At 36.3% G+C, this 24,939-nt stretch overlaps 1 protein-coding gene across 5 annotated transcripts in view; it reads left to right on the top strand.

Annotated features, from left to right (window-relative positions):
• The window catches only part of NCKAP5 (NCK associated protein 5), a 680,918-nt gene that overhangs the window by 350,484 nt on the left and 305,495 nt on the right, over window positions 1–24,939 (top strand). The window lies entirely within an intron of this gene.

Below are 24,939 nucleotides of genomic sequence, written 5' to 3'. Positions count from 1 at the left end.
GAGCTGGCTATTGTACCTGTTGTCATTAGTTTGGTCCCATTTTTTTCAATATGCTCCTTGACTTTTATTACTAGGCCTCGTAAATACTTATACATTCTCAGCTATTAAAGTAGTGTCATCAGCATAGTGCAGGCTATTGATGTTTCTTCCTCCAGTTTTAAAACCATACTTTTCTTCCAGTCCAGCTTTCCTTAATATATATTCCACATATACTGTGGTTTGAATAAATAAGGGAAATACATGCAGCCTTGTTGCACTCCTTTGCCAGCCTGGAGCCAGTCTGTTTCACCAAATTCAGTCTGGACTGTGGATTCCTGTCCTGTGTAGAGGTTTTGCATGAGGACAATGGGATGTTCTGGGATGTTCTGGGATGAGATGTTCTGGGATTTCCATTTTCTTAAGCACTTTCCACAGTTTGATGGGATCAACACAATCAAAAGCCTTTCTATAATCAATGAAGCACATGCTGACTTTTTTTTTGGTAGGATTCTTAGATTAAGAAAATGTCCAGAACAACAATGGCTGACATAGGTGATGGAGACCCTTGCTATCCTCATACTGTAGCTTGTGAGTTTGTTTAAGGAGATTTGTCGGGATCTTGTTTAGGTGATATAGCTGTATAGGTTCTGTTCACTTGCATAGGTTGCAAAATATGCAGGATTTTTTTTTAGCTTATGCAGATCATCTGAAATACATCAGGAGGAGCATGAGATAATTTTTCTTTAAAGTTGCACTAATTTTGGCACAGAGTAATAAGAATGAACTACATTGTTCCTTTTTTCTCCTTATAAATTTGAGGAGATATACACTTGAGGGAAAAATATAAGTCATCTGGGTATATTTAGTCAGGGTTAAAGATGACTGAACAGGATTATAATTGTAGACCAGTGAGTAATGTAAAGGATAATAAAAGGAAAGGAAAGGAAAGGTTTTTCTCTACTTACAAGGCAAAAAGCAACAGCGATTATCCAAGTTGGTAAGATTAATTCAAGACTATAGAATTGCTAATTAAGAACATGGTTTACATAAAAGGGAAACATGGTTATATTTAGATTGAAACACAAAAGAAAAATATATATATTTATCAATCAGAGGAACTGTAAATCTATGCCTCCACTATATGGGAACTAGTCTAGAGAGACACTATCTGTAGAGCTCTAACATTAAAAACTCTGAGACAATTTTGAAATCATAACATTTCAAACATCATTTTAAGAGCTTCATTAAAGACGAAGGTTGGAATTTTAAACACAGAGTCTATTTATATCTTATTAAAGTCAATGAAATTTAAGAAACCTTATGCAGTACTAAGTTTCAGTGTTATTTAGACAGCTATTTATATGGTAGATTGCTTAACAGTGGTAATGCTGCATAGAGCCCTTTTGAAAGTGTCAACACAGACTTTCAAAAAGAGAGAGATGGAGGGAGGGAGGAAGAAACCTTTCAACCTTTGTCCCTCCAAACTTTTTTGTTTTAATCACAAACTCTCATAATCCCTGAAAAGCAATTATGCTGGTTGATGGAATTTTTAGTTCTAAATATCTGAAAGGACCTTGTTAGGAAACACTGCACTGAGGAAAAGCATACTACTGTAATAATAAAACTACCTAAGAAGTTAAGCATTGTACCTTAATTAAATGTATAAACACATGCTTAGAGGCTAATAAGTTATAAAGAAATCATATTGATGGATTCTATGTACTTGCTAGCTATTACTAGGAAGGTAGAAGTGTTGTAGTAGAACCTATATAATGATTAGGAAGATGATAATAAAAGGAATCAGGAGGGAAACATAGAGAATAAAGGAGATTTTTTTGTAGTTACTATGGGGAGATTTGATACTGAAATTTGGTTAAAATTTCCAAAATATTCCATAGTGAGAAAGGAGGACAAAATTTCCAGATGCAGTGCCTTTCCAGTTCTCACCATTGCCCCCTTCACAGTACATCCCTAGAGGGCCTCTGAGTTTTTAGCTAAAGCCAACACAATCACGGTTTTGTTTGACCAGAAGTCCCAGTCAAATGGTGTTATATTTGCATAGATTGTTATAAAGGATGTGCTGTGGATGGGGCAGTGGTACTGGCTCAGTGAAATATTGCTGCAGCTGAGATGTTTCATGTCTCTCATTTTATTCATTATCCTTCTCAAGAACCCAGGAAATTTCTCTGATACCTTTATTAGTAAGGGAATAAGAAATGCATGGACAAGGGACATAACTGAGAAGGTAATAGGATAAAAATACAATATTCTATGGAATATTGGCTAAAAATACGTTAAGTAGGTAGGGTTAAAAGTGGGATTTTCTCACTGAAGATAGTGTTTTGTTTCACTTGAACAAAGAGTTTTGAGCCATATGTGAGTGACAGTTATTAAGACTTTCAAAATCTGAAGCAGACAGTAAAGTACTCCAAAAGGATTTCTGTAATTAGGTAATAGGGAACAAATGAAATTCAGTGTAAATAAGTAGGTGAGACAAACTGAGTTATCTCTGTTGATGCAGTCTAAGTTGACTGTAAAGAGGGTACACATAAACCATCAGCTCTGTTTCATGCAGCAGTGAAAAAGGCAAATTCATCGTGATTGAAAGTAAAAATGGGAAATATTGTCATGCCATTGTTTAAAAGGATGCATGGCTTCATTTAAAATGCAGTCTGTATAATTCAGGCCACTCTATTTCTGAATTGGAGCAGACTAGAAAATAAAAATTAAAATGATAATGAAACCGAAGCAATTTATTCTGTGGTGAGAGAATGACAAGGTTCATAGGAGAATCATTTTCCATATCTCTCCACTACTCAGAAATGATCCCAGGTAAATAGTAAATCAATTCTGTGCCATCTTTTCCATGAAAATATCCTTGACACTTTTATCAAAGGAAGGCTGTTGGGGTTGCTGTTAACTTGGAAAAAATTTAGAATAATAATAATTGAGACAAGGTTTTGCTTAGCTAATACTCCAGAAAAGGTGGATAAATATTGGGTCATTGCTACTAAACATGTGAAAGATGAAGATTAAAATTCAGGTGTGTTCAGCTTTAAGGGATCTTCAGGGTATCATTGACCAGTTGGTAAATGCTTTAATATCCCTTCCAACTTAACATTTAATGCATGATCAAGAAGATCTGGGCAGACAATAGAAGAATGTACAGCAGAGCTCAGGAAACTCTTAGAATTGTAATTATGATGAAACCCTGACACAACATATTCTAGGACTGGTACATGCAAAGAACACTTTGGAGAGACAGCTGTGTAACCCACAACTAACCTTTGACTCCACTCGAAAACAGCCTTTGGTTATGACATCAGCAAGTACATGTACAAGCAATTTAGTGGCACTTTAGGGAACTTGGGACCAGAAAAATAATACATAAGTGGCAATAAGATATATATTTAAATTTACAGAAAGGAAACAGTTATGTCTGAAATAGATAGTTGTCATAGTTTAAGGAAGGCAATAGAAAGAACTGCAGGTTAAAATACATCGTTTGGCCTGACAGTTTATTTTAGAAGAATATGCTGAGATAAATAAAAGAGTACAGTTATAGAAAACAAGGAGAAAAGCAATTTAATGCTTCTAGAATGTATGCATTAGAGGAGGCAAATTCTGAAAGAGGTGAAGTACTTTATACCATCTGCAGTGTAAATAAAACTATAATCCCTTAGGACTGTTCTTGGATGTAAGCAACAGGAATGTAGCATTTGAATTGACAGAGCATACCTCAGGAGTCAAGCATCATAGAAAACTTCACAGAAAGAAGAATGGAGAAGCAGTCTCTGTGCAGAACAGTAAAATGGGATTGCATGTTTGCAGGGCAAAGTGTCTGATTAGAAGCGAGCAATGTGATGGTTTGAGAGGAAGACTACTGTATGTCCAGTTGTCTGGCCCTTCTGACATCACAGATAAATAGGGCAACCCCACTAGTAACCATGCATGTATTGTTAACCTCCCCAGGGGAGGGAGGGAGAGAGAGCTTCACACATTCAACTGTGTGAATAAATGTTTCCAGGTGGGCAGAAGTAGAATAACATTTTTCTTCTATTTTCTTGTAGTCTGTTGCTCAAACTCTATTTTCTCCCTCCAGGGTAGAAATGGCCAGAGTGGGAGAAAAAGAAAACCAGCTTGACATCATGGGTGTCTGCTAACTATGTAAAGGGAAGGAAGGTCAAGTTCATATTATCCAAGCAAAAGTATCAATCTAAAAATTAGCAGGTTATCCTCTGGTTTTTGTTGGACCAAGGGAAATATAGGAATAGTAGGGATATTTGCTCTTGGCAATATTTCCATGTTTTTAATAAATAAGTTGGTGGAATATAGTTAGCAAACATGATCATTCTGCAAAAAAACAAAACATAATTTCACAATGGAAAGGGATGCAACTTTGGAAGATGGACAAAAGAAGTATTTTGGAGGTTTTAAAAAGCAAGCTAGGTCATCATACTCTCTTTAAAATGTTTACATTAAACCATAGTTGGCAGTATGTTATCTGTGGATGCCATAATGCATGTGATACTCCAATGGCATTTTCAGGATTCCAAAATGTTATGTTTTCACAATATTATAAAACTTCACAGGATGTTGATATTCTTGCCAGAAATCTTACATGCAGTTTTGGATAAAGACATAACAATCCATTACAATTTGAATCTTTTAAAAATAATTACTGTATATACTTGCATATAAGCCATCCACGGATAAGCTGGCCCTTAAATTTTTAATCAAAATACCATAAAAAATGTGCTACCTGAAGATAAGCTGATCTGCATTTTTCATGGTATTTTGTTTAAAAATTTGAAGGTCTGCTTATACACGGATGGGCTTATACACAAGTATATATGGAAAATATGGTACTTTAAAAAAGTATTACCATAAATACACATGGATAAGGCCATCCATGGATAAGCTGAACCCAATTTTTTGGATTCATTTTGGCACCTAAAATTCTCGGCTTATCCGCGAGTATATATGGTAGGATATTTCTTTTTTCTTTTTGGCAAAATTATGCAGTGATCCTTCAGGCCTGAAAAAGTTGTTCACCCTTGTGTTGCAACAAAATCTTTTTTAAAATGCAGATTTGTATCATTGAACTTTGTAGAATAGCTAGGCTGGCACATTGGGGTGGGGAGGGAGGAACTGGGAAACTGAAATTGCACCACCCAGAAAACTGCATGCATGCACTCACTAGAAGTGGAGCTTGACTTTGCCTTAGAATATGCAACCCATCTTTGAGTAAAAATATCTTTGTTAAAGTCCGATGGCTCTATGCACATGGTTGTATGTTGGTTATAAACTAAATATAAATAGGTTATCAGAGCTGAAACAATATTCTGTTTTGAAATGTGGGAAAACTTTATAGACTTTGCAGATGTAAGTTGGGCTGGAATCATGCTTAGTTACAACTAATGATGGGTTATACAGGGCTGCCTTGAAATGATTATGTACAGAGAACTTTCTGAATATACAGTGGTACCTCGGGTCACGAACTTAATTCGTTCCGCGACTCTGGTCATGACCCGAATTGGTCACGACCCGAATCAAATTTTCCCATAAGGTTCAATGTAAATACGGTTAATCCGTTCTGAACCATATGTATTTTTTTTTTAAACCACAAAAATATGACACAAAGTACAGTACAGTACAGTATGAAGAGAGAGAACACTAACCTTGCTTGAGGCTTGGAGGACAGGAAGGCGGGTGGGGAGGCGGTTATTGTTTGGAGGGAGAGTCCCCTTCCCTATAGGAAGCCACGACCACGTGTGTCAGCAGGGAAAATGGCCGCGGATCCTGTTCGTCACCCGATGCGGAGTTCGCAAATGGAAGCAAAATTTTGCGAACGGTGCTGTTCGTGACCCGAATTGGTCGTGAACAGAAGCGTTCGTGACCCGAGGTACCACTGTATTTGATAAATCTTGGGTATTAAAAGGCAAGGACTCCCTCTTCTTGAGTTCCAGCCTTGGTTATTACATGGACGTGGTCATCTAGTTTTCTTGGCAACAATAAGAATGTGGGATGCCACTGCCTTCTTCCGGAAAATGCAGATTAGTATGGAGTTGCCTGGTGAGCTGGTGGCCATATAAATTGAACCAATTAAATGAATACATGAATAAATACTATGTTTAAAGGACTCGAGAAGGGTAGGGCCATGGAATTTTCATGTGGTATATTTAACTTATCAAAGAAGATTCTACTTAATTTTTCTTTCTACTTCTACTCCCAAAAATGCCTAGGAGGACAGTCTCCTCCAATGAGAATAATATAAGGTTGTCTTTCTTTTTTAAAATATATGGAGCTTTATAGTTTTTTCATCTATTTGGTCCTGGGCTTCAATGATAGATTTACATATTTTAATGCACTTTTCAGAAATTATTCTCACCCAAAGTAGTTTACATCAGTTAAAAAGAAAATAAAAGAGACAAGCCTTGCTATCTAGCCTATGAAAGAAGAATTGCCAAGAAAGGGAAATAAATTACATGGGGGAAAAGGAAAAAGGAAAATATGTAGGTAAGTTCTTCAAAGCCAGAAGACACTCTGAGGCATAACATGGCATTTGTCCAGTTTCTGTCTTTTCTTTCTTTTATTTTCTAATTAAGGATCAACATACTCTCCATTTACAGGGCAGTGCTCAGAGGGTTTATTATTTAAAAATGCAATGTTTCTGGGATCAAGTAGTGATCATTACCCTAGAAATGGTAACCCTGAGAGTTCAAGGACATGACACATTCCTCTTCCTCCTTTCTCCTCCTCACCTTTGATGGCCCTAGTGGCTTGATAAGCAAAGGTTTGGTACATTGCATGTTAGGAGCAATGTGCATGGAAATTACCAAAAAAAAAAAAAAAGGGAAATTTGCAGTAGATTTTACAGAGTGGAACTGGATTGAGAAAATATGGTAAGTAGCTGTAATGGAAAGGCTGATGGCTCAGTTGAATAAACTGAAATAACTGGGTTTTTTTTCCCCTAGAACTTGTTTATTAGATATGCAAATAAACATTAAACAGTACATGTACTGCCAACTGTTGAAGCAAATTTTGGGGAAGATAGCTTTTGAAGTGTCTTGGAATAAAATTTTAATATTCTAATAGATCTCACTGAAGAAATGGATTGGCAAGACTTCGGGTCAGTTCCCTCAAAGGGCATCAAATGTTTCTTGCAGTAGTCTCTGATCTGTTTGTTATTTGATGTTGGAATTACATGTTTTATACTACAAAAATATAAATAACAAGAGAGAAGTTGTTAAAGGAAGTGTTGAGAACAAAGCAAACACACTGCAGCTGTTTCTCCAGCTATGGTAGAAGACTAAATTGATCTTTCTTTTGCTGTCATGCTTTTGGGAGGCATGGGGAGCAATATGCCTGCTACTGTAGGTCCTCTGGCAGATTAATGAGCCCCAAATTGCATTTTTCAGAGTTATTATTAACGTATGTAATTCTAAACCTCTCTGGAAATTATTGTATATAGCTGAATAGCTATTTCCCAATACAGTTCAAAGACTCAGGACATGCTTAATCATGCTCTAGCCAACAATGGAAAGTAATTTTCTTCCATAGTTGGTTATGGCATCTGATATGATGCCTCTCCTCCCCTTTCAACTGGCTATGTCATCTTTAAAACAGTGTTTTTAAAATACTTCATTGTTTCACCTCTGTACCTCCTGATCTGATTACAGGTGGCTGGTTTCTGCCTGCCGTGGCTCTTCTTCCTCCTTCTCTTCCAGCTTGGCCAACTCACTGAATTTTGGCCCAGGACAAGCATGCCAGTGGGAGCCCTGGCTATAGAAAAGGCAGCTGGCAGAGGCACGGGCAGCAAGAGGGTATAGGTAAAGAGTTTGGGTCTGCTGCTGGAGATCTTTAGCAGCCCAGTGAACCTCAGCTAAACCTGCTAGGCTGCTTTCTCTTCTTCAGAGGAAGAGTTTGTCAGTTGGTTCACAGGAACTTTACTGAACTGCCTAGTTAACACCCCTGAAAATGCTGATCTAGATTGACCTTCTTCTGATCTATAAAGACCATAAGTTTGTTCTTATAACTATAATCCTGGTACCCACTTATAACCGGTTTTTATTAAACAGGTATTAAGGACTTCTAGGTGCTTGGTTGTGAACATATTATTTTGTGAATATATTTTGCTTAATCTTACTGAGATACCTTTCATCTACATAGGTATACATTTCTGTTTTTCCAGTGTATATCATTCCACATACGTTTTATTTTAGAGTTTCAGTGTAGTGTTAGTTGAAGCAAGTCATTAGTTGAAAAACTGGATTAGAGGTTGGCCCTTCCAAATTATTATTAACTGTTGCATAACATTTGCATGGGAAAAAAATATATTTAAAAATCTGGGATAAATATCTTGGAAATAAAAGGTAACATCCGGTAAAAGTCTTGACCTATTAAAGTGAAGCATATTTCAGGCAGTCACTGTTAAGACAGCAGGTCATTTCATCTTTGAATCCAGTAATCCACTTTTAATATACACTCTTCTAGAAATGATAGTTTCTGCTATTTATATCTGTGTTAATCAGTCCTGATTTGAGTTAAATTGGTTTCATTACTGAAGGCTCATGGACATGACTTGGCTTGGTTGTTTTATTGTAGTCTAGAATGAAGCCATATGTAAGATCTGCATACTGCAGTTTATAGCAATCTCTGTCTATCTTTCACTTATGTACCTCCTTCCTTCTTTCCCTCCTCTAAGTCATAGACTTTGTCCTCCTGCCTTTTGTAGGCAAAGCATTTTTTTTATTATTATTATTTTGTTGTTTTCAAGGTTAGCAGGGGCAGCTGCAGCTAAAGTATGCTTTCTGAGTCATTGCTTTCTCAGTGGTTTTCTCAAGCCTGGGAACTGTGGCTTCCTGTCTCAGTGGCTTCATTCCTAAGAAGTACTATAGCAGAGAAAGTGTCAGCCTTCCAGTTTGTTTGGTCTCAGAGCATTCTGGTCACATTTCTTCTGTTTCCTCTGAGAGTTGGAATGGTAGCTATGATTCTTTGGAATGGAGCTGGTTCCATCCTCATGGCCGCATCAACTCTGTTTGCTTCTTTCTTCTCCAATCTCATCAGGATATGATCTGCCTCCCAACCTGACCAATGCTTCTAGCCATACCCTGGGACACAGTGCATCATTCCAATGTGATGGTGGTCTCTCAGGTAGGAGACTGGGACCATTTGGCTGCTGTCCCAGGTTGTAACTTGAGTGCTAAATCCATATCTGAAGCTATGCATGCAAAGCTTACTCTGTGAAGCTGAAAAAGTTTGTACGTTCCTGAAACTATGGTTAGTTGACCTTGCTTCTATACTGTTGCTTCTTTTATGGAGTTGCTATTGAGTTTATGAACTAAAGGACTTTTTTTTTCTCTTAAAAGTGGGAGTATCTGCATCTTGATGCTTTGGGGACTATGTTTCCTTCTTTTCACATGGTTTTTGAAGAGTTTAGTTAATTTATTTTTCTTGATTCCATTTCCTCTGCCTTGAAATTTATTATTGGTCCTCTACATTCTTATGACAGATTCTTCTAGGTCAGTGGCTGTCTGCTCCCTCCATTTACTTTCAAGCTAGATTTCCCACAAGGATAAGTTAGGCTTGTGACTAAATATTTTTTGGTTCCTGAGATAGTGTTGGAGCTTCACCTTCAACAGCAACTGATTCTCCTTCATTTTTCTCAAATGTCAATATGTTTTTGAACTTCCTTGGTGTGTATAAGTGATGGCATTCTATGTACAGCAGACTCCCATTCCGATAGGGCCTCTTTCCTTTTTTTGCTACTCAGAGGAAGGGAACAAATATTTCATCCCAAAGATTACCAAATGGGTCATGTCCACCATCCAGCTCCATTATGATTTGATCAAGCAACTGCATCCTGTTGGTTTGCTGTGCATCCATGTGAGCTGTAGCTCCTTCAGCTGCATTTCTGAAAGAATAGCCTGCAAATTCATGTTAGCCACCCTCTTCCCTGCTTGAATTTGAGGATAGTGTTTTTTAGTTTTGATCTGCTGTAGTGATAATTCAGAACTGAGGATATAAACAGAAGCTCTGCCAATATTTACACACATTGTGTATCTTTTGTGTTTGGGTAAAGCTTTCACCAAAAATCTTTTGAACATTCAGAGTAGGCAGTTCACAAATACAGAACCACAGTTACAAGAAAGGAACCAGTTCTTCCTAGTTTTCAGGAGGGAAGACATAAATATTAGTAGTATTGTCTTTCAGTAAGATTTTCTTTTTTATTAATTTGTGTTGATAATTTGTTCACTGGGTAGTTATGCACAGAAATCACGGTAACTTTTTCATGGTCCATTTAGCCAATAATAGGATCTTCATTCTGCATGAAGATGCAATCTGTGCAATGAAGCTTCTTCACTACCAACCCATGATTATGTAAGTGCTACAGTCATTTAACATTTTAGTGAAACAGCAGTGTGCTACAAAGCTTCATAGCTACCTCTTACGACAAAGAAATCCAGTCAAAGAGATGAAAGAAAAGGACGGGTGTGAAATTGTAGGTAATGGTTGTACTGAAAGCCTGTTAGGGATTCACTATATGAACTTTATTTAGAGTACATTTATAATTAGCAAGGCTGATTTGTTTTTTAATATTGAATTGTATGTCTATTTTTTCATGTGCAGAAAAAAATAACATACTGTAACTATGTTTTCATGAATTTGTTTATAATAGGGACACTATTCGGTAGTGAGGCTTGTGAACTAGCCCCTAGTATCCATTTTATTTTGTTAACCTTATTTTTCCCAATTTCGTATAAAAGAGTGTGTCTAATTTATGTTTGCTTACTATGATCAGTTTGTCATTTTTCTTGGTGAAATTTTTAAAGTATCTACAATAGTTAATAATATGAATAATTTATAATGCATTCCTCAATAACATTTTATATGCATCTTGCCCAAAGTAATAGCGGTTTCTCTTGGTTGAATATTTTACATTGTTTAATCCACCAATATGATAATTTAAATATTGCCAAGAATATGCAATTATTTTTTGGTATTGTTTTAATAATATATAGTATTACACTATTCCAGGGCTTGGAATTAGACAGCACTGCTAAGAAAATGTAGTTTCCCTGTCCTCTGTCCCTGATAGAATTATTCAGAGACAATAATTTTAAAAGATTTAAATTAAATACTTGTAATGTCAAGATTATAGTATGGAATAGAAAAAGAAATCCCTTCATTGTAATAATTATCACAACAATAATTCTTTATTCAAATACAGTTAAGGTCGATGCAGTACTGTATCATGGGGAAAAAAAAACACACACATACCCTGGACTGCATTCACAGTCAAAATAGAACTCTAGTCTCCTGGCAGGGTGGGAAACATTTCTTGGTTGATTCTCCCCTCCATTTGCAGTCTCAGTATCACTCTGCTTATTCCAGCAAATTTAGGAGCAGATTATTTTTGAAGGCATGGGTGGACCATCAGTCTTTTCCATGCTGGCTGTGGAATGATAGTCAAACACATCTCAGAGCACCAGTTGATGGAAGGCTGGTATGAAACAATCAAATGTGTCTGTTACAGTATTTGTCCCTCTGAATTCCTCTCATAACATGCTTAACTGGGTCAATGGGAAATTACTGAATTGTGAGAAGACCAAAAGAAGGTTAATTGACTCATCAACTAACTCTCCAGGGAATAAACAGACCAGGTCATGCACAGGATTCAACTAATTCCCAATTAGTCATGTCATGGAAACACCTTAACCCAACTGACCTGTTCTTTTGTACCTAATCCTCCAAGAAAAAATAGTCAAAAGAGCAGCTGAAAAAGCCAATCTTCCTGTTGCAGAACTCACTGTCCACTGCAGAACTCTGACAGCACAAGATATACCTTTCAACCACTGCTTCAGTGGCTAGGCCAAGCTGACTTCTGCCTGCTTGTCCATTGGGGAAGGAACAAATGATGTAATAAATCCTTGCTCTTGCAAGGTCTCATGGAATATACCAGGCCCTTTCTTGTGAAAGTGGGTGAGGTTCCATTAATTCCAGTGGTATGGCTTTTGACTTGGGTAGTACATTGCTGAAACTACACATCAGGCAAATTGTCTAGGTTAACTGCTGATGGGATATGGATGTTGTGGGAAAATTGCCAAAGAGGAGAAGTAAACAACAAGTGGTGAAATGGATTCTCCATGTGTGATTTCTATTCTGTCCAATTGTCTTTCTCTATTTGTGGAGGAGGTTTCAGAAATCTTAGGCTCTAAGGGCAAAGTTCTTACGATGTTCTTCCCTCACTGCTTTACGTGATGAGATGAATGTGTGAGAATCTTTGAATAAGAATTTTTTCTTTGTCCAAATAATATTACTAGCAAGGATACTGGTGCCTTAAATAGGCTGTTCTAAGTTCAGATTTGACTGATATGGTAGCCATATCAGATGTACAGTATTCTTGCAAACTTTTCTCTGGTGATTAAAATCAGTGAAAGGCACAGGGATGATCTTTGGGTCAGGGCATGGCATCCTTATTCATTAAACTATAATTGCCATAAAATATATAAATTTGTTCTTAAATAGCTAATCATTTACATTCTCTTGGTTCTGTTTTCAGAGTTATTAATTATACTGAAATCTTTTGATCCTAATATGCAGGTAATACTGAATTCCATACAGAGTTTGTTGGAATTTAAGAACAATTACTGCCTGCTTATTATAATCTGTTGCTGGGGGAAAAATTAAAGAAAATGCGTAGATGTTCTTATTTTTGGTCAAAATGTGCACTGTACATCAATTTGCAAATGCTGCAAAAATGCGATAGATGTTTGCAATTAAAATTGTATTATCATGGAAATTATTTTAATTTGTACCATTTTCTTCTTGCTGTCCTCTCACCCTGTGATAAAATCTCAAAGTTTATACTTTATTCTTGCCTGCAACAATATCATTAATTAAACATTTAATTGTTTGGAGTATAACTGATGTTCTCCACCAATCATGCAGTATAATAATAATGACAGGCCATGCTGGAAAGAGTGCCTGAAGGATGCTATCAGTATGTTACATTGCCCAAAGCGGTGGCGTTTTTCCTGTGGGAACCAAAGAACTATAGTTAGGATGCAAATAGAAACTGCCTATTTCTCTTTTCATGACCCAAGAATAATACAAAGTAATTAGGTTGCCTTGCAAATAAATCTATTAGATTTACTTGTGTGTATATAATATAAATATATGTGCATGCATGTTATGTGTGTATCTCCTAGAACAAAAGATCCTTGTCTTTGTACAGTCAAAAATACAGTCCACAGTCCACAAAAGAAGCTGCTTTATATTTGATATTGTTAAGGTGAGAAATGGTATATGTAAAATCACTAAATATCAGAATGTGTACTTTTTCCCCTACCTATGATGCCTTAATTTTAAGAGTGCAAATATTCTGTTCTGGTCCATCTAGCCTAGATTTTGGAGGACACATTCCTAAACACAGTAATAAGAACGGAGGCCTGAATAAGCTTAATTAGTTTTTTCACCTGTGTAGATGCAAATTCAGTCCAGTGTTACCTGAGTGGGCTGGTATTCATACTCTAGAAATTTGTTCTCTTCACCCTTGTATTTCCAGTGTACACACAGAAAATCTGGAATGAGGTAGTTCATAAGGGATAAGAGAGAGAGAGAGAGAGCATCCTGATTCACCATTGATTTCTTTCCCCTGGCAAAATTATTGAAAACTAGTGCTTTTCTAGAAGCTGCTGAACTATCAGCATCCTTCACTATTGGCAATTATGAGAGTTATGGTAAGCAACATCTGGAGTACCATATTTGCATTAGTAAACAATGCAAGTAAATACAACCCAATGCAAGTAAATACAACCCAAATGCCCATTGATATATAGGATTGTGTAAAGCTTTCGGTGTTGAAATCTTCAGAATTCTTTGGTACAAATGTAGAACAAATTGAAAAGGGGGAAATCTTTCACTTTCTAGCCTTAACCTTCAAGCTCTTTAGATTCTGTAGGCATCAAGATAATAATCTTTGAGTCACTTTAGGTCAAGCCCCATTTATTGTAGCTCTCTATATTTTATATCCATTACCTTCAAGACAGAAATGCCCATTGATATAAGTGAAAGAGCAAACACATGTTTAAGTTTCTTTCACCAAAATCAGTAGATTAAAAAGAAGCTTATGTAGATCCAATACCATTCTGTAAAAGAATAAGCTAAATACATCACCATTAGAATCATTTTGCCAACAGAGGAAAAGTGTGTTATTAAAAAGTGTCCAGAAGCATGTGTGCACTTATAATCACTTTAAGAATTGATAGTGCCTAAATAAAATCAATTACACTATATATTTTATCAGCAATTCTTGTACATTTGTATGGGAATAAGCCAGTTGGGAATAAGCCAGTTGACACTTTTGAGCAAGTATAGTAAGGATAGAAATTTATCACACAGCGAATGGCCCTAAATTTTAAATTTGTTTTTAATTATATTTTGATGTATTAGAGAATGCTATGAAATTTCTAATGTTATGTCAGGATGAATATTCCTTTTAAACAATGAGTTTAGCCACCTGCCTATTAAATTTTAAATGATTTCATACTTAAATAAAACCATCCTCAAAATCTTTTAAAAATGATTCTTCATTGACAATGACATTTTGCAACATGTATAGTTTAAATGGATACTGTAATTATAATAGTACTAAAGTTCCATCTAACTGGTTATTACTTGTTGTACTGTCAGTGAAATCATATAATGCCTTGCCTGGCACACCTGTCTTTAGCATCTGACATACTCTAGCTTTGCCTTTAAATCTCTTACAATGTTACCCTTATCCTGTATTTTTTCCTTCCCAAGCTTGATCCTCCAAAAACCTCTTCCTTCAGAGTTCTGATCTGCAGCCTGTCTAATGCTCATGCATCTTCTTCACAGAACAGTTTTTGGGTTTACAACTGTTTTCTACCCAAACCTAGTTCCCACATGCAACTTTTTCCCAGTGTAACTTTACTGTCCTCGCCTGTATCAGGAACCAACTTCATGTACTAATAGCATCTTCCCCTCCCCCCCCCCACACACAAACAAATTTTAGAATTTTAGCAATATTTATTGTGGCAGTTAGATGGACAAAAATGTGCTTTTGATTGGATATGTCTTAATATTATGGGATACTGAAGTGCAGCTACATCAGATGCAAGCTGTGTGCACGAGAGACATACTTTTATGGGACTCTCTGGATTCTGAGAGCATATATATTAGACTGTGAAGTTGTAGTGCACTGGGTTCATTTATTGCTTATAGACAGAATGATTTGCATGAGATCATGATTCTTGGTCTCACTCTATTGAAGGGTAAATCTGAGGTTTCATTAGTGAATTAAAACCTTAATCCTGTTGACTGACTGGAATTGGCTGTTGGTTGCTTTTGTACATTGGTGTCCATGATTTTTATACTAAATATATATACTATACTAAATAATCTAACTTGCAGGTTGCTTAACATTCAGTTGGTTTATAGCTGCAGAATAAACAGAGGCTAATCATGTTATCCCAACAGCAATAATAACAAACATTTATGCCAGACCTTTTCTGTTAAACATGGTATAGAGAAGCAAACTCTAGCAAGCTTCTTATACTTTTTGCAGTAGACCTGGTCTAATTAAGAAAAGCAAGAAATTAGGGTGGCATAATGTCAATTGAAGATCTCACAGTTAATGCAAGCCTCATATCTGAATAGCACTTGCACCCAAATATACACATACTGTAGTAGCTTCTGTTCTTGTTCTCTCTCTCTCTCTCTCCCCCCTCCCCCTCCCCCTCCCCCTCCCCCTCCCCCTCCCCCTCCCTCTGTGTGTGTGTGTGATTCAGGTGGACTGGGACCAGGGAAATTCAAGTTAAAATCCACTGGAAGCTTTGTAGGTGACTTCAGGCTTTTTATGCCTCTCACCTCATTTAGTTGTTGTGGACAAAAAATTGAGAGAGTACTATGTACTATTCAGAAAGGTTGGATATAAATCTAACTATGATGATAATAAAGGGAGATATGACTCCAAGACAATACATTATCTGAAAGAAAAAAAAATCCTATATTGTAAACTAATTAGCCTTTATAGCAGACTTTGTACATACTTCACTTATTGTGAGTTCTCACACTGTAGTAGAAAACAAGATAGTAAGTCTGATAATTGCAAAAACAAGGACCGATGGAGACTGGGCACAAAAGAGGTGGATTGATAGTGGGGTGGAAATAAGAGATGTGTGCAGAAGTTTCAAATGTTGTTTCTGTATCTAGGGCTTGCTCTTGAAACAAGCAATCATTACAATTCTTGATTATGGTTGTTTAACCTTTCTTCAATAAATAATTTCTTATCAGGAATTCTTGAATTGTTGTAAACATGCCTAATTGGGTCAAATCCTTGCCTCTTGAGTAAAGCTTGATAGCTATATTGGCACTATTACTTTCATAATTCCCAGTTGGAATGGCCAATGAGATGGGGAAATCTGGGAATTGCAATTCCAGCACGTCTGGAGATTCCCAGATTGGGGTTATTAATTTTAAAATATTTTCTGAGAGTAATAAATAACAGTTGCAATGTGTGTAATAGCAATTGATTTATAGAAATTTTAATCAGCTTGTTCTATAGTTTACCTTGAAGGGCCCAGTAAATTTCTTCATAAAGTGTATTTATATAGATATGCAGCACAATGGACGCCCACTTAAATTTATATGACAAAGATGCAAAGGGTTAGTAATTGCTTTCAAGATCATTTTCTAAATAACCTTAAAGTGCCTTTTGGGAAATGTTAGTGATACAATTACTTGTTAATTACCCATAGAATGTTTCTCCCTTTTAAATTAATTCATTGCTTCAAGCAAAATTATCCGATTGGCCTTCAAGTACATTGTGAAAGAATTTGTCTTTTAATTGATGTCTATTCCCATTTTTTATTCTTAAGTTATAGTAGTGTGAATTAGTGCTATTACAGATGGTTCTCTCAGATGTTATGTACAGCTGATGATAATGGACATTACTGATTCCTAGTTGTGAAAAAGAGGACAGAAAAGAGCTAAATAACAATTACTCTGAGCCAAGCTGAAGTACTGGCTTGAACATGTAACAGGTGAAAACATGCAAGGGGTAGGGGTCCATATTAATAAGCTGAGGTCTTCATGGGCATCCCAATATGTGAAGACATGTTCCTGCAAAAAGCATTCCTAAGTGTTTTTGGTTGAATGTGCTTAAAGGAACCACATGACACGATCCCTATTTATGCCACACGTGTTCTATAATTTAGATTGTTGCTGCTATATAGATATGTCGCAATCCTGGATTTCGTCCTCCTTGATTTCTTATCTTCACCCCTATCCCTTGTAACACATCACACACATCAATAAGACAATTTTATTTTGAAAAATTGCACAGTAAGTAATTGTACCACGTTATGAAGAAATACACATACTCATGAGTATCTGTGAGGGGGGCAAGTAATGTTGTGTGTCATGATATCATCACAGAGATGACACAAAGTGGATACTGTACATCATTCATGACATGACTAATGCACATTATATAATTAGTATTTTGTGTTTCCATAACTATTACATTTGTGATCATCAGTTGCCAGGTGTCAGGACTGACTTGAAGGAATTAAAACAACAACAACAACAACAACAATAATAATAATTGGAAGCAACCATATTGTAAAGAATTAAATATGAGTTTTACTGGAAATGTTTTAGGCTTTCCCATTTAAACCTGAGCAGTCTTTTATCAAGCCAAATTCCATAAGCATTCAAAAATAAGTATTTCAATAACATTGCCCCTCACACCTTCAGACTATATAACAGATTTTCCATGAAAAATGTATTGATATTACAATGAACTGGGGTGGGAGATATCTACATAAGCTTATGATTCTTTATCTCTCTCATATATATTATTATTGGTAAGCACATCATTTTCAGGAATAACGTTACTGAGGCTAATTTTTCAGCTCTATCATTCTAACTAGTGAGGAACTTTATTAAAGCAGAAAATATTGCATGTTCTCAATAACATGATTGGAGTTGAATCTGAAAGTCAGACTCCAGGACCCCCAGCAGTTGCCCAACCAGACAAGAGAAAAAGTGTCAATCAGCAGTGGGGGGAGAGTAGGAGATTACACATCATACTTGGGAAAGTATATAAGAATATACTTATAGAAGAATCTCAAATGGTTATATTATTTCACCCTTTAATAGATACATTAATGAAACCCATTGGATATTATTAGAAAGATTATTATTGTTTTTTGCTTTAATAGCTTATCTATCTATCTATCTATCTATCTATCTATCTATCTATCTATCTATCTATCTATCTAATCTGTATAGGACTTTCCACTAAAAATCTTGGACCTTTTAAAAAAAATAATAAATTAATGCTTCTTTGTCAATCAGTGTATTTAGCAGCAAGGTAATAATACCTGCAGACCTAATAGCACTATTTAAGTGAGTTTAAAAATGTAATGCTGCACATGCTCAGAATCTTCCTGTTTTGTTACAATGCTATCTGGAAATCATACACTGAGGTACTTTGCTCTTGATCTGCTCCTCAAAGCTGCAAAGCAGATGCTTCACCTGCTATTCTGGTGGAAATAGCTCCTGGGCATGCATGCACGTGCCTAGAGGACCTCGGAATGGCCTTGAAGTAGCTGACCAAACCCTGCAGCTGCCTCACAGCTTCAAGGAGTAGATCTGGAGGGCAAAGCCTTCATATGTGGAGTGAGAAGACCAATGTTAATTATGTGTTTCACAATGAAAATAAAATCTTGAATCAAGGAGACTTACAGAATAACTGGCATTTCTGTCCTGTTTTCAAGATGTTGTTGAGAGTTAGTTGTACCAATCATGGCATCAGGCTGTGAAAATTAGCCATCTGGTTGGATGATAGAGAAAAGCATCCTCGATAAAGGAATGTAAAGTTTCTTAAGGTAACATATACCATGTGCACAATTATTAGGCAAGTGAGTATTTTGACCATATCATCATTTTTATGCATATTTTCCACCTCCAAACTGTAGAAACCTGAATTTTTATTGGATATAAGCATATCAGATGATGTGTATTTGTGTAATGAGGGAGGGTGTGGCCTAAGGAGATCAACACCCTATATCAAGATGTGCATGATTATTAGGCAGCTTCTTTTCCTCAGGCAAAATGGGCCAAAAAAGAGATTTAACTGACTCTGAAAAGTCTTTCAGAGGGATGCAGCACTCTTGAAATTGCTAAGATATTGGGGCGTGAACACAGAACCATCAAACGTTTTGTTGCAAATACAGTAATACCTCGGTTCACGAATGCTTCTGTTCATGAACAATTCAGTTCGCGAACAGCAGCATTTGCAAAATTTTGCTTCCGTTCACAAACTCCGCATTGGATGATGAACATGATCTGCGGCCATCTTCCCTGCTCTGACACGCGGTCGTGGCTTCCTTGAGGTGAGATCGCGGTCGCAGACAGACACTTGCTGTGAAGCTTTTTGGTGTGCTTTTTAGCACATACAGTACATCCAGCATGGCTCCAAAGAAAGTGCAGAGCAAGCATGGTGGTAAAAAGAAAGTGCAGAGCGGTAATGAAGGTGACAAGAAAGTGCAGAGCAAGAATGGTAAGAAGAAAGTTTTGAAGAAAATAACCATTGGATTGAAGAAGGAAATTGTAGATAAGCATGAGCATGGTATTCGTGTGACTGATCTGGCCTCAGAGTACAAGATGGCGAAGGCAACCATCTCGATTATTTTGAAGAATAAAGACAGTTAAAAAAAAATACATATGGTTCAGAACGGATTAATCTTATTTACATTGAACCTTATGGGAAAATTTGATTTGGTTGGCGACCAAAATAGGTTGGCGGCCACGTTCGTAGGGGTCAGAACGGATTAACCTTATTTACGCTGAACCTTATGGGGAAATTTGATTCGGTTCACGACCAATTCGGTTTGCAACCAGAATCGTGGAACAAATTAAGTTCGTGAACTGAGGTACCACTGTAGTCAACAGGGTCGCAAGAAATGTGTTGAGAAGAAAAGATGCAAATTAACTGCCAAAGATTTGAGAAGAATCAAACGTGAAGCTACCAGGAACCCATTATCTTCTAGTGCTGTCATATTCCAGAACTGCAACCTACCTGGAGTGCCCAGAAGTACAAGGTGTTCAGTGCTCAGAGACATGGCCAAGGTAAGGAAGGCTGAAACTCGATCACCACTGAACAAAACACATAAGTTAAAATGGCAAGACTGGACCAAGAAATATCCGAAGACAGATTTTTCAAAGGTTTTATGGATTGATGAGATGAGAGTGACTCTTGACGGACCAGATGGATGGGCCCGTGGCTGGATCAGTAACGGGCACAGAGCTCCACTTCAACTCAGATGCCAGCAAGGTGGAGGTGGGGTACTGGTATGGGCTGGTATTATTAGAGATGAGCTAGTTGGACCTTTTTGGGTTGAAGATGGATTCAAAATCAACTCCCAAACCTACTGCCAATTTTTAGAAGACATTTTCTTCAAGCAGTGGTACAGGAAAAAGTCTGCATCTTTCAAGAAGATGATGATGTTTATGCAGGACAATGCTCCACCGCATGCATCGAAGTACTCCACTGCATGGCTAGCCAGTAAAGGCCTCAAAGATGAAAGAATAATGACATGGCCCTCACCTGACCTAAACCCTACTGAGAACTTGCGGGCCCTTCTCAAACAGGAGATTTATGGTGAAGGAAAACAGTACACCTCTCTGAACGGTGTCTGGAAGGATGTGGTTGCTGCTGCACAAAAAGTTGATCATCAACAGATCAAGAAACTGATAGACTCCATGAATGGAAGGCTTATGACTGTGATTGCAAAGAAGGATGGCTATATTGGTCACTGATTTTTTGTTTGAAATGTCAGAAATGTTTATTTGGAAATTTTGAGTTGTTTGTTCATTATTTTCACTTTAACAGATGAAAATGAACGAGTGAGATGGGGGAATTTTCGTTTTGCATTTAGTTGCATAATAATTCTGCACACTAATAGTTGCCCAATAATTGTGCACACATAGATATGCTCCTAAGAAAGCCAAAACCTCACTTTTACTTTCTTAAATTTTCAGGTTTGAGGTTTATTAACATTTCGGATTGATCGAGAGCACTGTAGTTGTTCAATAATGAAATTCATCCTCAAAAATATAACTTGCCTAATAATTGTGCGTGCAGTGTATATTAAGTCACTGCTTTAGCATTCTGAGGATTTGGGGGCTTTTTTTGAAGAATCAAGAATGGCCCCTGCATTGACTGTTAGAGTAAAAGGTATTTTGTGAAATCTGATTTAGGGCACAATTTTTTGTTTGTTAGTTTGCTTTAATGTGACAATTGAATAGCTGTTACTATCCATTGTATTAAGTTGCACTAGACTGATGTTCTGTTCTGCAGAGTTCACCCAGAGATCATGCACATTTTCTGTACCAAGGGGTATTTTGAGATCAATGCAAGTACGTATTGTGAATTATGCACACATTCATGTAACAATAGAAAAGTTGCATTATTTTGTTTCAAAAGCAAGTCATGCTGGATATCTTTTATATCTCTACTAGTCAAAAGTTCATTTAAGTTTGTTAAGCAGAATTATTGCATTTATATCTTCCAGGGTAAGACTACATATATTTTCTGCCTTTGAATATACCTCCTTGCAAGTAAAGATCTGTATGTCTTAGCTGAACAGCTATGCAAAGGAGGGGCTGGAAGCTGATGCTCACTAAATGTTTGAATTCCTAGTAAGCTCCAGCTGATGTGAAAAGGTGTGAAAGGTACAATCCAAAACATCTGCAGCACGTTAGGTTGTCTCCTCAATGTAAGATACAATATGTGTAGTATGTTTGAATAATACCAATACCAATACCAATACCAATACCAATAATAATAATAATAATAATAATAATAATAATAATAATAATACTTTATTAAATTTATATTCTGCCTGACTCCCAGTGACTCTGAGTGGTCATTGAGTTCGAAATGATAGCCTTGTTATTGGTTATTGAGTTCAGAATCACAGTCTTCTTATACCTCCCTTTGGTTGTCTACTCATTGAATTATTTCAGTCCTCTTTTGTCTCCTAAGTAATCATCACACTGTTCACAATGATTATGGGACACAACTAAGATGTAATTATGGGAGCCTGTAAAACAGAGCACTGTATTTTCTTTATCAGAAAGCTCCATGTTCAGCACAGCTTTCACATAACTGCTGTGCCTGTAGAGGAGTTTGTGTGTGTGGTGTGTGTACGTGTGTGTTTATTTATTTGGAGCCCATTTGTACCAGCAAGAATAATTTGATAATAAAAATATAGATTGTTTCAGCTCAAGAAATGACATTTGGAATCACATCTTGGTTTCATTCCTGAGGAAAACAGGATGATTAGATTCTTTTCCCTGGGAATCTTTGCAACTAATCTGGATAAATCAAATCATTCCTGTTGAGAGTAATTAATTTTGAAGCAACTCTAATAATTCATGATATTTTCAGTGTTAGTCTGGCTGGCTTTGATTGTACTGATTATAGTGACATGATTAAGGTCAGATTTTGCCTCTAGATATATGTATTTCAGTCCCATTAACCTTAGGGGCAGTCACATAAACATTCATATTTCTCTATTGGTAATTTCCTGCACTATATAAGACATTTGACAGGGAGATACAGTGTAAGTAAGTTCTCAAAATAAAAAATGTGGTATAAAAAAAATCTAGCAAAACTATGATTATTTGATAATCAAAAATAATTTGATGATTATTTCTGTTGGCACTTTTACTGAATAGGAGGAAAGCAGTTGTGCATATTCCTTATTAGGTAACAAATCCTATAATCCTTTATAAGTCAATACTGTTTAATGCTGTTTTCAACTATGATGTTAAATTATACACAAAAGAGTTTGAAACCTTTATGACTTCAGAAAGAGTTTAATTTTGAGAAATTCCGAGATCTCCTTTTTTCAAGAGCAGCCTGGGAAAAACTTCTGAGGCAGCGCTGATGGACCAAAGTGAAGTTCCATAAAGGAGGATAAGCTTTGCTCCATGTTTTAGATTTCTGAAACAAAATCATATATGTTTCATTTCCACTCTGCCATCTTAAATGTTTTTCTTTAAAGCCAGTCCTATTGACTGAGTTGGTTTTAATTTTCATGTATAGGACTGTGAAATATCTTAGATGCGTATTTATTTGTTGCATTTCTATCCTATGTTTTCTCTATCCTGCACTGAAGGCTGCATATATGAGGGTCTCCCTTAATTTTGTCTCAACAGTAACCACTGACATGGGTTGTGCTGAGACAGTGACTAGCCCCAAATCATCCAGTGAGCCATACTGTTGATAGAAATTTGAAGATTTCACTTTCCTGGCTAAAATCTAATAAATTAATTGTTATATAACATTGCCTTTAGTATGTGAATATTGCTTCTTCATCAGGTTATCATAAAGGCCATCAATAGGAGAAAATGGCAGACAGAGCTCTTTAGCTAAAAAAGTGGAAGATATTGACCCAAGTAAATCCTTTGCAGCAAAATCAATTATTTCCCATCCCATCTGAAGAAGATTGCAAATCATAGGCAATGTCCCCACTGATATGTGGGAGGAAAGGTGAACATTGCTAGTGCTAGAAGTGATGGTGAAAGGAATGTAAATTCTGGCACCTCATACTCATTCTGACATAGATAGACCTGGCCTATTATGATTTTTCTCTAGAATATCAAGAAGAGTGATATTCTAGAGAAAAATCCTTACTCCCTATTACAAGTTTATACTCTAGGTGTCTTACATTAGTTATAGTGTCCAGGTCAAATCCAAATTCAATTCCATTATCAAACATAAAATTATGTGTTATTTTTAATTTTTGTACATTGCCTGAGATGGCTATATTAATAGATCTAATAAATATTTTTTAAATATCAAATAAATATATCAAGAGTTTAACAACAGTACTTGTTTCAAACAGTTGTCTTACTGTACAAATTTTATCATTAAATATGTCTCCTATATAAATGTGTGTGTGTGTATGTGTGTGTGTGTATTCTGTCTCTCTGTTTGTGAATGTGTATGCCTTCTGTTCCTTTGGGGAAAATGTGGTTATCAGGTCAGTCTAGACCTGAGGGGGTTTTGGAAGCTATAGATAGAAATAATTTTATTCATTTTACAAGACCTATTTAGTGGTATCAGTATTCTGTTTTTTAACTTATACAGCCATGAAAATAGCAAAAATTAAATACATAAAATGATATGTAATAATAGCACAATAATAGCCAGATGTTGAGTTTCATGCCTAGTTGAATGAAATGCTGTTGCATCAATGAACTATTTAGATGTGGTTCCATTATGAACCAAATTGGGTTCTGGATTCAGGATTGCTATGCTATAGAGTCCATTTTTTTTCTATAGAAATACATTGAAAATTCCCAAACTCTAAGTCCACAGAAGTACATCTTGGAACAATGTTAAATGTTTAACTCATGAAATTCTCTCTCTCTCTTTGTTTAGGAATGTGTATGTCTTTTGTTCCTCTGGGGAAAATGTGGTTACCAGGTCAGTCTAGAGCTAAGGGAGTTTTGGAAGCTATAGATAGAAATAAAAATATATCAAATTTTTCATCTTTATGTTATGAGGAAACTCCTCTGAGACTTTATTCTAAGTGCAAGAAGAAAATCTGGGTATGCCTGAAGGGCTGGGTATAAATCAAAGTAACACAATATAAACAAGATTTGAGACTGATGTGCATGAGCATTCATGAGAGTGTGAGAAAATGTGAATGATTTTGGAGGCTCATTTGTGTTGCCTGGGATAGTGATTGAATAAGGACGGTAATATTGAAAATGTATGTCTTAATCATTTATTAAAAATCCATAAAAAAGAGTGTGAATGTCAAATATGGATAGCCTCATTTGTTTTTTCATTTGTATTGCATTTTGTGTTCATTTTATCCCATCCCTGGCCTAAATAAAAAAAATAAC

This window comes from Python bivittatus, unplaced genomic scaffold (genome assembly GCF_059951505.1).
Source record: "Python bivittatus isolate LINGU-HERP-01145 unplaced genomic scaffold, Pbiv_v1 ctg000480_np1212, whole genome shotgun sequence".
NCBI classification, from domain to species: Eukaryota; Metazoa; Chordata; class Lepidosauria; order Squamata; family Pythonidae; genus Python; species Python bivittatus.
This window is presented reverse-complemented; position numbering and strand designations above follow the sequence as displayed.